The sequence below is a fragment of the Cebidichthys violaceus genome, unplaced genomic scaffold (genome assembly GCF_023349555.1).
Source record: "Cebidichthys violaceus isolate CVI_PGR_0920_01 unplaced genomic scaffold, fCebVio1.0.p SCAF_2, whole genome shotgun sequence".
NCBI classification, from domain to species: Eukaryota; Metazoa; Chordata; class Actinopteri; order Perciformes; family Stichaeidae; genus Cebidichthys; species Cebidichthys violaceus.
Genome location: NW_027176372.1, coordinates 15,597,350 through 15,610,846, shown reverse-complemented (window position 1 = coordinate 15,610,846; position 13,497 = coordinate 15,597,350). Strand labels below are relative to the sequence as shown.

Genomic DNA, 13,497 nt, shown 5'->3' with positions numbered 1-13,497 from the left:
ACTTGATTCTGCTCTTGAATAAATATCCCAGAAAAGTCTTGCCAACTCAATCTCCATGTGCTGTCATCCAAAACAAAATGAAATCAACAGCACATATTTAAATATTTAAATGATATTTGATATGTGTAATGCTTCAGCAGAAAGATGTCAATCACAAAAAAACAGTCTCATGTTAGTAAGACGTCTGTGTTGGCACAGAGCAGGTCCAGCTACAGAAGAGTGACAAAATCAGACATGTATAACAATCAATATGGGTTGTTGATATGTATGTGGTGGAACAGTACGTAGACATAGGTGGCAGACTGATCCTTTTTCATCTCTGTGGTAAAAGGGACTGAGGTTCTGGTGCTCAGTGTCCCCGCAGGTCTTGTTTTCTGATGACTGGAAACTCTCCCACTTAACAACCAGAACGATGGACTCACCTCCCTCATTTTCTGTACTCCCTCACCCCTCTCCTCCCTCTCTCCAGCTCCCGTTCCTGTACGGTTGCGTTGATACAGGCACGCCGTATGTGTTGACAACGGCTGTCCCATTGATCGAGCAGTGGGCGGGGGAAAGACATGGGAAGAATAGTGAAACCAAAGGCTGGTCATGTTTTCTGGATGAATAAAGGGAGATTGATTATGCGAATGTCAGGCTTCAATGGATGGGAGAGAGACACGTTGGGAGATGGGTGTGGGTGGGAAAAGGAATATATTTATGCATATGCATGTTGGAGGATGACACAAGAATTGTTTGACAGTCTTAATTAAACTCAACTGAGTCATCCTCTGAGCTGCAGCTTCAATCACATTTGAATGAGCCACACATTCAGCAGCGCACATGGAATAAGGCCCCTCTCTTCAAACCTCCCCTCTTCTCTCTGTCTGCCTTTTTGTTTGTGTGTGTGTGTGTGTGTGTGTGTGTGTGTGTGTGTGTGTGTGTGTACACTTCCAAACTTGAATGCACCAGTGTTTGGCACGTTCCCAGTGACTTTCTCATGGATTTTGAGTTGATTAATAAGGTGAGCTGGGATGCTGCAGATCAATACTGGAAGCTTCTTTTATCAGAAATCTGGTCCATTCCTGAATACTAGCAGAGAAAGCTTCAATTAGATTGGCACCATTTCAACTGTTGCCATTATGGGATATAATGACTTAGTGGATAAAGATATAGAACAACTAGGAGCCTGGTAAGTTCAGAAAATGTCAACATTGATGCCTTTAAAACCAGGGAAAGCACCTTACGATAAAACAATATTCAAAATTGAAGACGGTATCTAGTCTCATGATATTGATGTAATATCAATGTATTGACCAGCCCTACTTCTCATGCACTGATTGCTTAAGCTGAACAGCCGCAGACAAGGGCAGATTAGTGCCAACGGTGCGGGACACGCCACACAAACAAAAGCCACAGACGCTCAGTGACGGCCGGGTGTGTCAGGGCCTTAACTCCAATGGAAGAGGTAGTGAAATGTATCCTTTAATGTTATAAAGTAATTAAGTTGAACATTTATTATGCATACGTTTAGTCATTCTTTATTATACTGTATTTTCTGTAATTGTACACTTTGCTCATAAAGTTAATTGTTAAACTGTAAAATTTGAGGGATCTTTGCCAAAACATCTTTATGATGTGATAATGTTAAAAGCAAGCATTGGCCAATAGATCTTTAACTTTTATGTATAGATATTTGAAGTGGCCCCTAAAATCTAGTATTGGTAGGGCTTTAATTTGAACACAAGCATTAAGGACACACACACACACACACACACACACACACACACACACACACACACACACACACACACACACACACACACACACACACACATGTAGTTGCATTAATAAACTTAATACACAATATAATCAAGCTGACATTTCAGAAACTCTAAGTGGTCTGTTTAATGATCTTCAGTTGATTTGATTTTAAGTAATTAACAACACTGGAAACGACTTGCATTTGCTGTGATAATAATCCACCCTGATGAACACACACACACACACACACACACACACACACACACACACACACACACTCAAATGAAATGTTCATGACCCCTTACTTGCATGTGTTTTTTTACTTTTATTACTGAAACATTTCATGGGGAGAGTTTTGCCACTTAGATGAAAACAAAAAATACCATCCAACTCTGACTTTCACCGCCTGGTTTCTCAGAAAGACAGAGTGGGTGAGAGTTTATGCTCTTTTTTATCAAGCCTATCTTGAGTTGTGTCACTTCTTGGGACACAGGAACTGCATTACCTTGCCAGTACGGCTGTAGGATCCCTGGAGAGTTTTGTGAGGGTAAGGGTTGGTCATCAATAATCGTCACATTAGAGTTGCACCTGATCAAACCCAGCCAATCGGATATTGGCTTTGGTTAAAGCTGGATTTTGATAGCACCACCAAAGCCAGACAGACATATTGCATGTAATCGGGTTGCATCTTACTTATATACCTACAAATTAAGCAATAAAATATGTTTGATGTGTCTCAAATTTGAAAAGTCGGTATGACTGCTGTGTGTGCGTGAGTGTTTGTGTGTGTGCCTTATTCACTTTTGTTACGCTTCCTCCCCCGTCCCAGTTTAACAAGGACACTCAGCAAGGGAGCAGGAATTGGCCAGACAGCAATATTCCTGACTCAGATTTTATAGCTGGCCTAGTTTCATACTTTTGTAGCGAAGGTCAAAGTATGAGTAAACATTTTGTGAAGGTGTGGGTACAGTATAAGTGTGTGCTTGTGTGTTTGGAATATACTTTTCACAGACTGCCAATGTTTCCAACAGAAGCAAAGGAAATTCTAGTACGGCAGGTTGTGGTCCGATTTAACTTTGGCTACATCTTCTTCCAGGGCACACACATTTGATCATAGCCTTTATGAAACATTGGTGTGTGTGTGTGTGTGTGTGTGTGTGTGTGTGTTTGTGTGCGTGTATTTGGACAATTTACATTTAATTATTTGATGATGAATGAAGATGTACCACATAGTGATTGGATGGAAAAATTGATTTTAAAAGTTCTCTCTTACGAGCATTTGCTTGTGCAGAAAACACAGCGCTGTGTGCAGAATGTCCGTTTGCGAGCTAACATATTATTTTTCTGTTTTTCTTTAATTTCTTACCTGATAACTTTCTTTCACTGATGGTACAACAGGTAAGTCTGTAATTTCTATTTGCTCATTTTTTGGTTGGCTTAACCATAATAATGTGTGTGTGTGTGTGTGTGTGTGTGTGTGTGTGTGTGTGTGTTTGTACATATTTTCTGGTCGGTGTGTTATTGTGACTGCAGGGACTTGGGCTGTTTCTTCACACATACACATCTACTGTACACACACAGGCAGTGCACACACACACATAGAGGTCTGTGCCGCTGGCGAGATGATTTGTCGACTTTCAGCGTATAAGTGTGTTTGTAGGTGTTTTAGCAGGTACAGCCTTGGTTACTACAGTACTGGCCTCCAGGCTTGAGTGTGGCAGCGGAGATTTGTAGCTCTGCTCTCCCCTGAGTCTCCACACATACACACACTGCATTTTGATTTTATTGCCGACACTGAAAGCTCTGTGGCCTCTAGTTTGACTGCTGTTAACTGGTGCAATCAGTGAACACCACTACTGCGTAGTGATGATGAAATCCCCCACTAGTGTTACCTGTTACCACTGCAGGCCTACTGGGTGTATCCCACTGACAGCGTTCATCTCTGGCCGTGATTACTCCTGTCTTTTAAATGACACTTTTGAGTTCAGATGCGGCAGATCAGAACTCAGCCGTGTCCGAATATGTGTGTCCACACATGACACTTCAATGCAACCTGCCTGATTGGATATTTTTTGGGATCAAAGGAGTGTCTGTAAAACCTCTGTTATTTTTAGTGTTTACCCATCTTCCCTCCAGTATTAGTGGACTCGTTTTATTGAGGAATAGCTGCTATCAAAGCTCTGCTTTTCTTATAAATTGCTTACAATGAAATTCCTTCGATATTTTGTTATTTAAATGTTTTATTTTGAGGCAGAAATATCAGGAAATGTTGTTTTTTCATCAGCAGTAACTTCGCATGACTCAGACAGCGGGTCTCAGGTGTGTTTTCCTCCTCGCTCCCCTTTGTTCTTGCTTGGGAGAGGAACTCCTGTGTGGGGGAAAAGATGAAGGAGACCTACATCTGATGAATTGTATATTGTGCCCACATATTGTCCACACCTCACTGCGATGTCAACTCAATGTGAGCCAGGCCACCTCGGCATTGGATCCCAATGCGAGTGAGATCCGATCTTGCTCAGGCTATGTAACACAAAGCACAGAGAAACTCTGATTACAACACACGCAGAGGGAGAGCGACTTCATTCTCTGCTCAGGTAGACATTACGCCACCATATCTTTACATTGCACATTGTAGTTTACCGAGATATTAATGTTGGCTATTACTCTTTTGAAATATGATATAAACATTGTAAAGTTGCTGAACCCTGCCAGTTAAGGTCTTAGTTTTAGTAGGGGTTTGAACACGGCGTGAAATGATAAACTAAGTAACTGTAGCGCGTCAGAGTTTCTATTTATTCATATTTCTACGTTTCCGTACTTGTAAAAGTTTTCTACCAGCACAATCCTATCCCCTGAAACACAATATGAACCGGCAGGCTGTAAAGTTTATTTATCAAGAGGAGCCACTTATCTTTATACCCTGGGTGGATGCATGTCCAAGTAATAGAGTAGTGGCTATCAAGGCTGCGGGTGACTGATGGTGCATAAAATTCTCATGCAGTCATATGACAATATATCTTCTGCTGCATTCATGACACAAAAGTATCATAATCTATTACAAATTTCCCACTTATGTATTATTTTGTATATCAAATTAGGTGAATTTGGTTAAAAGAGCCACTTTAGCTCAGGGGGTATAGAGTAGTTTGGCCAATGACAGGTTTGATATCCGCCTCACACGTCACTGAGTAAGACACTGAACCCAAACCAGTCCTGATTTATGTGAATGGGGAAGTAATGTATTTGCTTAAAAAATAAATGAATGCAATATAAATAGACTTTTCCCTCTGATTATGCTGTATGCTCAGGTAAATGTGATTTTTTTTTTTTACTTGGCTGCTTTGAAATACCATTATGTTTAGCTTTGAGAAAGATTTGTGATATCTATATCTGGAACTCAGCTCCTACTTTTCCAATACCGCTGCTTTATGTCGACACTTTGTTTGCTCTGTACAACCCCTTTAAAGCTCATGTACGTTTACCTGACATAAAGCTGAATCAAATATAGGTGATTAGAGTGATGTAGAGCTTCTCTATTCTAGTGTAGTGCAGAGGGTAATGCTTTGCTTATGATGCTCGTATTGTGTTAATACCAGGAATAAATGTATAGTAGCTGTATGTATAGTGGTGTGTATGCCCGAGATTGATAGTCTAACATAAATGAAGAGATAGTAATACAATATTGAAGTGACCATATACTACTGTACTCTAAAATGTACTGAGGAGTGGGAGAGATAGTAGTGAAGGAAATAGGGGGACTAAGTAGGAGAGCAACCAAACATCAGTTTTGAAAGTGACAGCTCCATTACTGCTATCATCCATTAATAACCAGCCAGGTCATTAGTGTGAGAAATGAATCCAGGCGCTCGCAGAGACAAACAAACACAATGCTAATCTCTGTTCTCAAACAGAGTGTCAACAGCCCCGACATGAATGAGGGGAATGGAAAGTGAGCGGAGAGGTCAGGGTGGAGAGAAATATACGTAGGGAAGGAGACGGAGGAGATGACGAAGGACGAGATTTTGAGTCAGACAAAGGAAAGGCTGAAGGGGATGACAATGGAAAGTGATCCAGCAGACATCAAAACAGGCTAATGAGAGTGAGAGGAAAGACGCAATATAAGAGGAGGAAGGGAAAGAATAGTGAATTGCCTGTGATTTCTGTTCGAGGACTTTTTTTTTGCAGGTTTGGACAATGACAGCTCCATTATTTGCATCATCCGGGAAGAGCCAGCTAAGTCATTAGTGCTGGAATTGAGTCCTGCTTCACAGAGACAAACAAACAGTGCTGATCTCAAGCCTCAAACAGACTGCCAATCAACCACCAGGTGTGTCTGTGATGAACGACAATTAATCTGCGAGAAGGGCAGAAAGCAAAAAGTAATTTGTGTCTCCACGCTGCGTCATTACCTCACTGGAGTCAGCAAATCGTATTTCATGAAGGAACGTTTCCTCCCTCTCCTTCACCCTCTCTTTCTACCTTTCTTTCACTTGAGTACCTTTTGGTGTTTTTTTTCCTTTTGGTTTTTCTTCCATTCCCATTTTTGTGTCTGCCTGTCACTGCCTTTTCTATTATATCATTCTCTTTTTTTTTATATATATATATATATATATATATATAATTGCTCTATTATCGACCCTATCATGGCTTACACACTTCCCACAGGTCTTTTTCTCTGTGTCTCTTAAAAGGAGAGTCCTACAATGGTACTTGATGGTGTTGAAGTGCAATAACAGATTTCCTGCTGATGAAAAAAAAAGCAGTGCCTCCAGTACAAATAAGTCTATGTGTGTATCCCGATAAGTTATTTGTGTGTGTGTGTGTGTGTGTGTGTGTGTGTGTGTGTGTGTGTGCATGTTAGTAGATGACAGTAGCGTTGTAACAGCTCCAACCTAACTCTGCAGATGATGCTGACTTTATAAGATGAGATAAGACAATATGAAATTATATTGGTCCCCAGGGGGAAATTGGATCTGTGTAATATGTAAAGTAATACACTGTAGGATTGGATTCACCACAAAGGTAAACTATAAAGCAATGCGTACAATAATATAAAAGCAAAATGGAATGTCAAAAAAACGACATAGTAGCAAGTGTTACCAACAATTTCAACACATGCGCTAGTGGGACTTTATGTTGTGTATCTTGTTTGGGGGTTGTGCTTGTTTTGTTTGCCTAGAAAATTGCAATTTGTAAATTATTCTGTAAAAAGATAGTTTCAATAATACATGTTGATAGTAAGTGTGTCGATTTGTCTAAAAGACCCAAGATGAACGTGGATCTCTGATAGCTGCAGAGTGATTAGAGCCTCTGGTTTGAAGATGCGGCAGGGAGTGTTTGTTCTCCTGAAACCCAGAGCCATAACACGCTCTTTGAAGACTGGACCATTTGTGCCTTAGGTTGTGTAGTACAATTAGTTTAGCTGTATTATATCACCTTAAATTGCTTTATGGGTGTGTGGCTGTTAACATGAGCATCTCCTGGCCTCAGCACTATACACAGACACACACGCACTAACACACGTACGCTGGCATACACATGCACAGTTTTCTTGTCGATCTACTTCGATTTTGCTTCGTGGTGCAGAGTCTGTATTGGATTTGTGTTTGGAACCAGCCTGCTGCTTTGTTCCTGCTTTGTCATCACACAACACCACACGCACGCACAAACTATATATACATATATATGTAGAAAAGTGTGACCAATTAATTTTTCCAATTTTAGTGATCTGGGGCAGAAGTGCAGCCGTGGCACCAAGCAGGATGAGCACATTATTAGAAGGAGGAATACAGTATCAGAATGTGGCGAGCTTCATTATAAAGACCAACCACATCAACTCCTCTCATCCTCTTTAATTGCAGCAGACAGTTTCTAATGAGCCAGGAGGAGAGTTCAGGTCAGACTTTCATCAGGAAAAACTTCTCCGGGAGGCAGTGAGACTACAATTACAGTAACTTATGTCTCATTATTACTGTTGTATTTCTTGTTTAATTAAGTGATTAAGACACAGGATTTGATCCTCAGGATGCGTCCATGCTGTAAATGATTTCACACTTAAATCTTGAATCTGCGTTTAAGAGTCCAACAGTCTGTTGTGCAGAAACGCACTCAAGGTACCTATTTAGTTAGGTCCATGTGCTGTGTAATTAATTATCAAGGAGCAGTTCGACCCGCATGAAGTCAAATCATAAACTGCAGATGGAAAATCGCCTTAGTGCTGTTTAACTGCTACAGTATTGAATCAGCTGAAGGTAAAGGCTTGAGAACAAAGTTGTGGGTGACAATATTTGCATTAATCTTACACAGTGAAGGCATAAATTCCAATAAAAATGGCATTTGGTATTTACTGGGGAGTTTTAAGGTGTGTATTTAAGTGCACTGAACTGGATGAAAAATGTAAATCAAAGTGAAAGCGTCAAAGCTCATATCACACATTCAAGAGCTTTATTTTGTAGAGGTCTGCGTGTGCGGCGACGCCAATTAAAGCAACAAAAATTGCTCTTTATGCTTGCGTTTGCGATAAGAGTTGGTGTAAGTGAGCTGGAACACAACCAAAATTGAATGCCAAAAGGAGAACTGAAATTGCACTTTGATGCCTGATTTGCATAAACACAACCTCCATCCACCTCATTTTAAGCCACGATTTCACCAAAAAAGCAAAAGCACGAAAGAACAAACTTCATGAAGCTGGCATTACAACTGGGTTTGCGTTACTGTTGTCTTTGCCCAAAGGAAATAGAGGTTTGCTCCTTTCCAGACCCAAGTCTGGAGCTGTATCACAGTGCTGCTTCTCTCTGCTGTATCTTCTTTTTTATTCTACAGAATATTTACAGTACTAGACAGGTGCTCTGACTAGTTTCCCTCTAGGACCTCTCTGTCATCTGTATGTTTGTCTGCTTGCTGTTAGGATCCCAGATTGGACTGTGTGTCATTGGGGAGCATGAGGTTGTGATGAAAAAAACGATTTTATTGTGCTCTTTTACTGGAGCCTGTTTGTATATGTGTGTGTGTGTGTGTGTGTGTGTGTGTGTGTGTGTGTGTGTGTGTGTGTGTGTGTGTACCGGGTCCTTCGCTGTCCTTCATTTTCAAATAAAATGGGTGTTGCTTCAATCGTAAATTTAAAACTGAAAATGGGTGGATGGAAAATGGGTAAAAAGATCCCTACTGTGAATAAAGGAACCTTGAAATTGCAGTATTACACAGCAGATCCCCCACTCAGCCTTACAGGCACAGTGCCTGTGCTATTTCTTTGGTGGCACTTTCTTTTTTTACTTTGCCTTGATCTCTGACCTCTAGCGACACTCAACGTGAGCCAACACTTTGATTTCTTTTGTGTTGCTGTTTTTTTGACAAGACAGACTACACTAGTAAAACACACAGTAGATCTGAGGAGAACAAAAACATCCAGTTGGTGCAACTTAACAGCTGGGTGCGGAAGAAAAATTGGACTAAAATGCAAGCAGATAGAATAAATGGGTTTTCCAGTGCTGCCTATATTATCAAATTGATGAATGTTTTTCTTAATTTACTTGTATTTTATGTTGCAGTGTTGTTGTTTTTTGCGTGAGACGTCAGTTTGGTGATGTATTTTTAATTTGCTTCTGTTTTCTCCACTTAATTGTGTTTTCTTACTGTACAGTAGTACTGGTGAAATGATTGAGTTCATTCAATTAGACGCCACACTTCCCTTCTTCCTCCACATTCTCGAGGCATCTGCCCTCTGACCGGTTCATATGGGCCCTCAGCGTCTAGGATGCGTACAGTATTGAGGATCACCCCAGTGGTGTGGCAGCTCTCAGTGCCCAACACACAATCACTGTAGTTATACCCCACAACGTCAAAAAATAGACTTCAACTGGGCTTCATTTCAAATCCTATCATATTTTTTATTTACTTTTTATATTCTCATTTATCATACTGTAGCCTGCATCGCTTCCCTCTTTCTGTTTTGCTCTTGAGCCCTGAACATTATACCGTCCATTATGATTAAAGTGCTCCTTCAATATAAGAGGGAAGTAAAGACAATTGTTTTACAGGCTGTGTGCCCCTAGTAGTGCCTGGAAAGGGGATTGTCCTTGATGCAATATCCCATACTTAAAACATGATGATGATGTATTAGGGTAGGTAGTTTTAGTTGCAAGTTGTTTTATGGGGCTTCATAAGTGTGCTGGGGATACTGTTAGGGTGTAGGGGGGTTCAGTTCTGTGTTTCAAAGAGGCCTCCTGAGAAGAAAAGCAGCCTATGAGTGCATGTTGTCGTCAGCCTGCAGTCTTATGGGGCTGAAAGTATTGTCATCCAGGGAGATAAAACAGAGCTCATTGACTTATCTAGACTTTTAACAAGCACTCCAGAGATATTATGAGCTCCCTTTCATCCCTACACAAATCTTTCTCACACGTTTTCATCTTTCAGCACTTGCAGAATTCAGCATCTTCAATTAGCAAATCAAATTAGCTGCCATTGTATGCTCTGTAACCTCAGTTTTTACATCTTGTGGTTGCCCGGCTTGATGGTTTATGTTCTTGTGCTTCACATTGACACCCTGGTTTACACAATTGTTTCGACCGAAGTGGAAGCAGGCTGCAATGTTCACTTATTACTGTGGTTGAAGTGAGACTTTGGCAGCTCAGCCAGAGGGGAGTTACAGTACTCAAGATGATAAGAGCTTGGATATGTCAACTGTAGGTTGTGTAACATCACACCAGGGCACTTGGCAGTCTGGCCAGGACTCAATGCCATGTTGTAAGCGGTGATGAAAAGGTTCTTGAAGATAAGAGTCACATGGGAGAAAAAGCAGTTCAGTTTCCAGGTGGCAGGAAACTATCCAGCCCGACTCAGAATATCACCTAGGTGAGCATAAATTCCACCTCACGGGCCAGAGTGTAATTATAAATGGCATTTTGCCCACATACATATCTTCATATGCCGATGTGAGGGGTCTGCTTACAGTTCGTCTGCAACAATTTACATCATCGATTACTTGTATAAGTAATTCAGCAAAAAAAAACCTGCTATAATTCTTCTCAAAAATCTAGTTTCAGCGTCGCAAATTTGAAAATTTTCTGGTTTCCTCAGTCTTCTATAACAGTGAACGGGATCTCTTATCTTATCTGTCACTTTTTGTATCTTCTCTGAAACGTTTCAATCACAACAGCATCCTACATACACATCCTTTTCTCGATACTGACTAAATCTCTCTCCCTGCTGCATTGACACACATCTTACAAAGATAGCAGCAAACAGTCTCAGAGGAACACCAAATGTAGAACATGGCTCCCTCGCTTCAGTCATAGTCATGTGTCTTGAAGTCAAATAAAAAAAGACTCCAGCTTTAAAATGGAGATAAATACCTTCATATCCTGTTCAATTACTTTCCCACTCTAGTATCAGCATTTTGATTAGCGTCCCTGTCAGCTTCATGATTATGATGCCGATTATGGTGATCATAACTGTTGTGATGATGGTGATGATGATTGTGTTTGTGATTACTCTGCTTACTGACTGTGGCCGTGTCACAGACGCAATCTTTCATCCGCTCAGCTCATTCTGTGTGGAATTTGCAGTCTGAAGGAGCTTTAACTGGTCCAGGCCTGTTCCAGTTAGAGAGGATAAGGAAGAGGAATTTAGCATCCAATAAAAAGAAGATATAACGTAAAACTCTCAGATGTATGGGAGTGTGGGGGAACTAAAATGGTGACAAAATTAGGAACAAATTAATGGAACTGAACGAAAAATAATCATATTGTAGACAAAAACAAATTTGCAAGATCAGCAGAATTGTGTGAACTTTAAAGACTACAATATGCGATTGTCATGCAAACAACTGCATGACAATCGTAAAGGTAAAACATAGAATAGCAGTAGCACAAGTAGCGAAAAGTCAGGTATCTGAAGCAGAAATGGAGAAAGACAAAGACAGGGCACCTGATGATGAATGGTGAGAAAAAGGAGAGAACAACACAGAGAGTAATAATCAGAAAACAACTCTTCGATGGAACATTTTCCTCTTGTCTCACACATGATGCTTTGTGAATTGGGCGTGAATTGCTTTAAGTGCACTCCGGCAAGAAAAAAACGGCTTAAACACACGCACACACATGCACACAAACACGCAGACCCATGGAGGTTAAGACCTATAATCACAACAATAATTTGTGCAGGAAAAGAAGAGAGAAACAAAGAGAGAGAAAAATCCATCAGCTTGTGAACATCGCCTCAGTAGCAGACACTCAAATCTCGTTTAACAGCTATTAGGGAAAAGAAACGGAGAATGTAAGGCAGCAAAGATGTCATGATAAAGAGATGTGTTAGGGTTTTTCGTCATCGGCTGGATTTCGAGAAGGGAAAGGAAATAACTAGTGGATATCTTTCTCTTTCTTTCTTTCTTTGTGAATAATAGCATGATACTTCCCAAAAGAAAATGATGACAAACAGACTATATCTCATGCATTCTTTGTAGTTCTTATTTGATAAAGAGCCTGCAAATAAACAGCTGACAGGCCCACGCAGCATGTTTCAGTCCCTGTATTGATTGGCAAACCGGCTGTCCGTCTGAGTGAATGATGTACTGTAGATCTGGTTATTATTCGCAGCACCTCTCTTAACCTTGCACTCCTGACTCCCAGAGCTTCGACCAAAACAAATCTACATTTACAGCAGGGTTTCTGGAAATGTTATTAAGCTCATCCATCATCTTGACTGAATTACTGTATCAACAGCATCCAGAGAGAATTTGTGTTAAAGCTTTAGGCACAGATGTAAAAAAAATCCTCTGAGAGCTTCTCAGAGGAGTCACTGTTGTTTTAAGCGGATGGATGGCTTCAAGCCTCAGTATCTACTCAGTATCAACTCAGTATTTTTGGCATCAGGCTGATGTTTTCAGTCTAATTATGCTGATCTCGTAATTACACAGCAAGAATGAAGGATTTTAATAGAAGCATTAAGGCTGACTTGACTGATCTAAGTGGATGTAAAATGGTGAATAAGCCACTGAACCCTGCTGTACTGAGTTTAGACATACAAGTTTTTCCAGTGAGCAGCTGGAGAGACTTAAGTTGATGGTGCGTGTAAAAGCAGCTCCTCTGGAGCCCGACTGAAAGACGATTCACTAGACTGATATTGTGGTTCAGAACTGAGAGCAGAGAGAGCAATAAGAGCTTCTACTTACCTCGATAAGCTCACTTTCACTGTTTGAGAGCGTGTGTGAAATTCAGAATAATTAACATTGGCAGTCACTCAAGATTAACAACATTGATTTTCAGATCGGAGCACATGGTTTGGCTGTTGAGGCCCAAACTCACTGAAAGTGTTAAATGACATGCCTCATTTGTCAATTGAAGCTCCTATGGCGCAATGCAGGCATCATATTTAAAATGCCAACACAGAACCAGGAGGATTTTAGGAAAACGTTGCTATTTAGGCAACATTTTTGAATATTACAGATGTCACTTTTGACTTGATCTCAACAGTGACGGTCCTGGTTTAAAACTATAAAATGGATAAGATTCAATTATTGATATCTTATAGATGAAAGTTAAACTCGACAATGCAAAATTGTCTAGTTGGTGTCACATGGTCCGCTGAATGGAAGAAGTATCGCTCTGTTGGAGTTGTTGGGACTACAAAAACACCCACTGTTGTACAGTGTCTCTTACCTCATACACAATCTTTGACACCGTCCTGTAGAGAGCACACAAACACACACACACACACAGAATTCACATTGAGTGGTGACAGCTGATGTGAACTACCGCA

The 13,497-nt window shown here is 40.6% G+C and overlaps 1 protein-coding gene across 3 annotated transcripts in view; it reads left to right on the top strand.

The window, feature by feature from the left end:
* The window catches only part of spock1 (SPARC (osteonectin), cwcv and kazal like domains proteoglycan 1), an 87,568-nt gene that overhangs the window by 12,317 nt on the left and 61,754 nt on the right, over window positions 1–13,497 (top strand). The window lies entirely within an intron of this gene.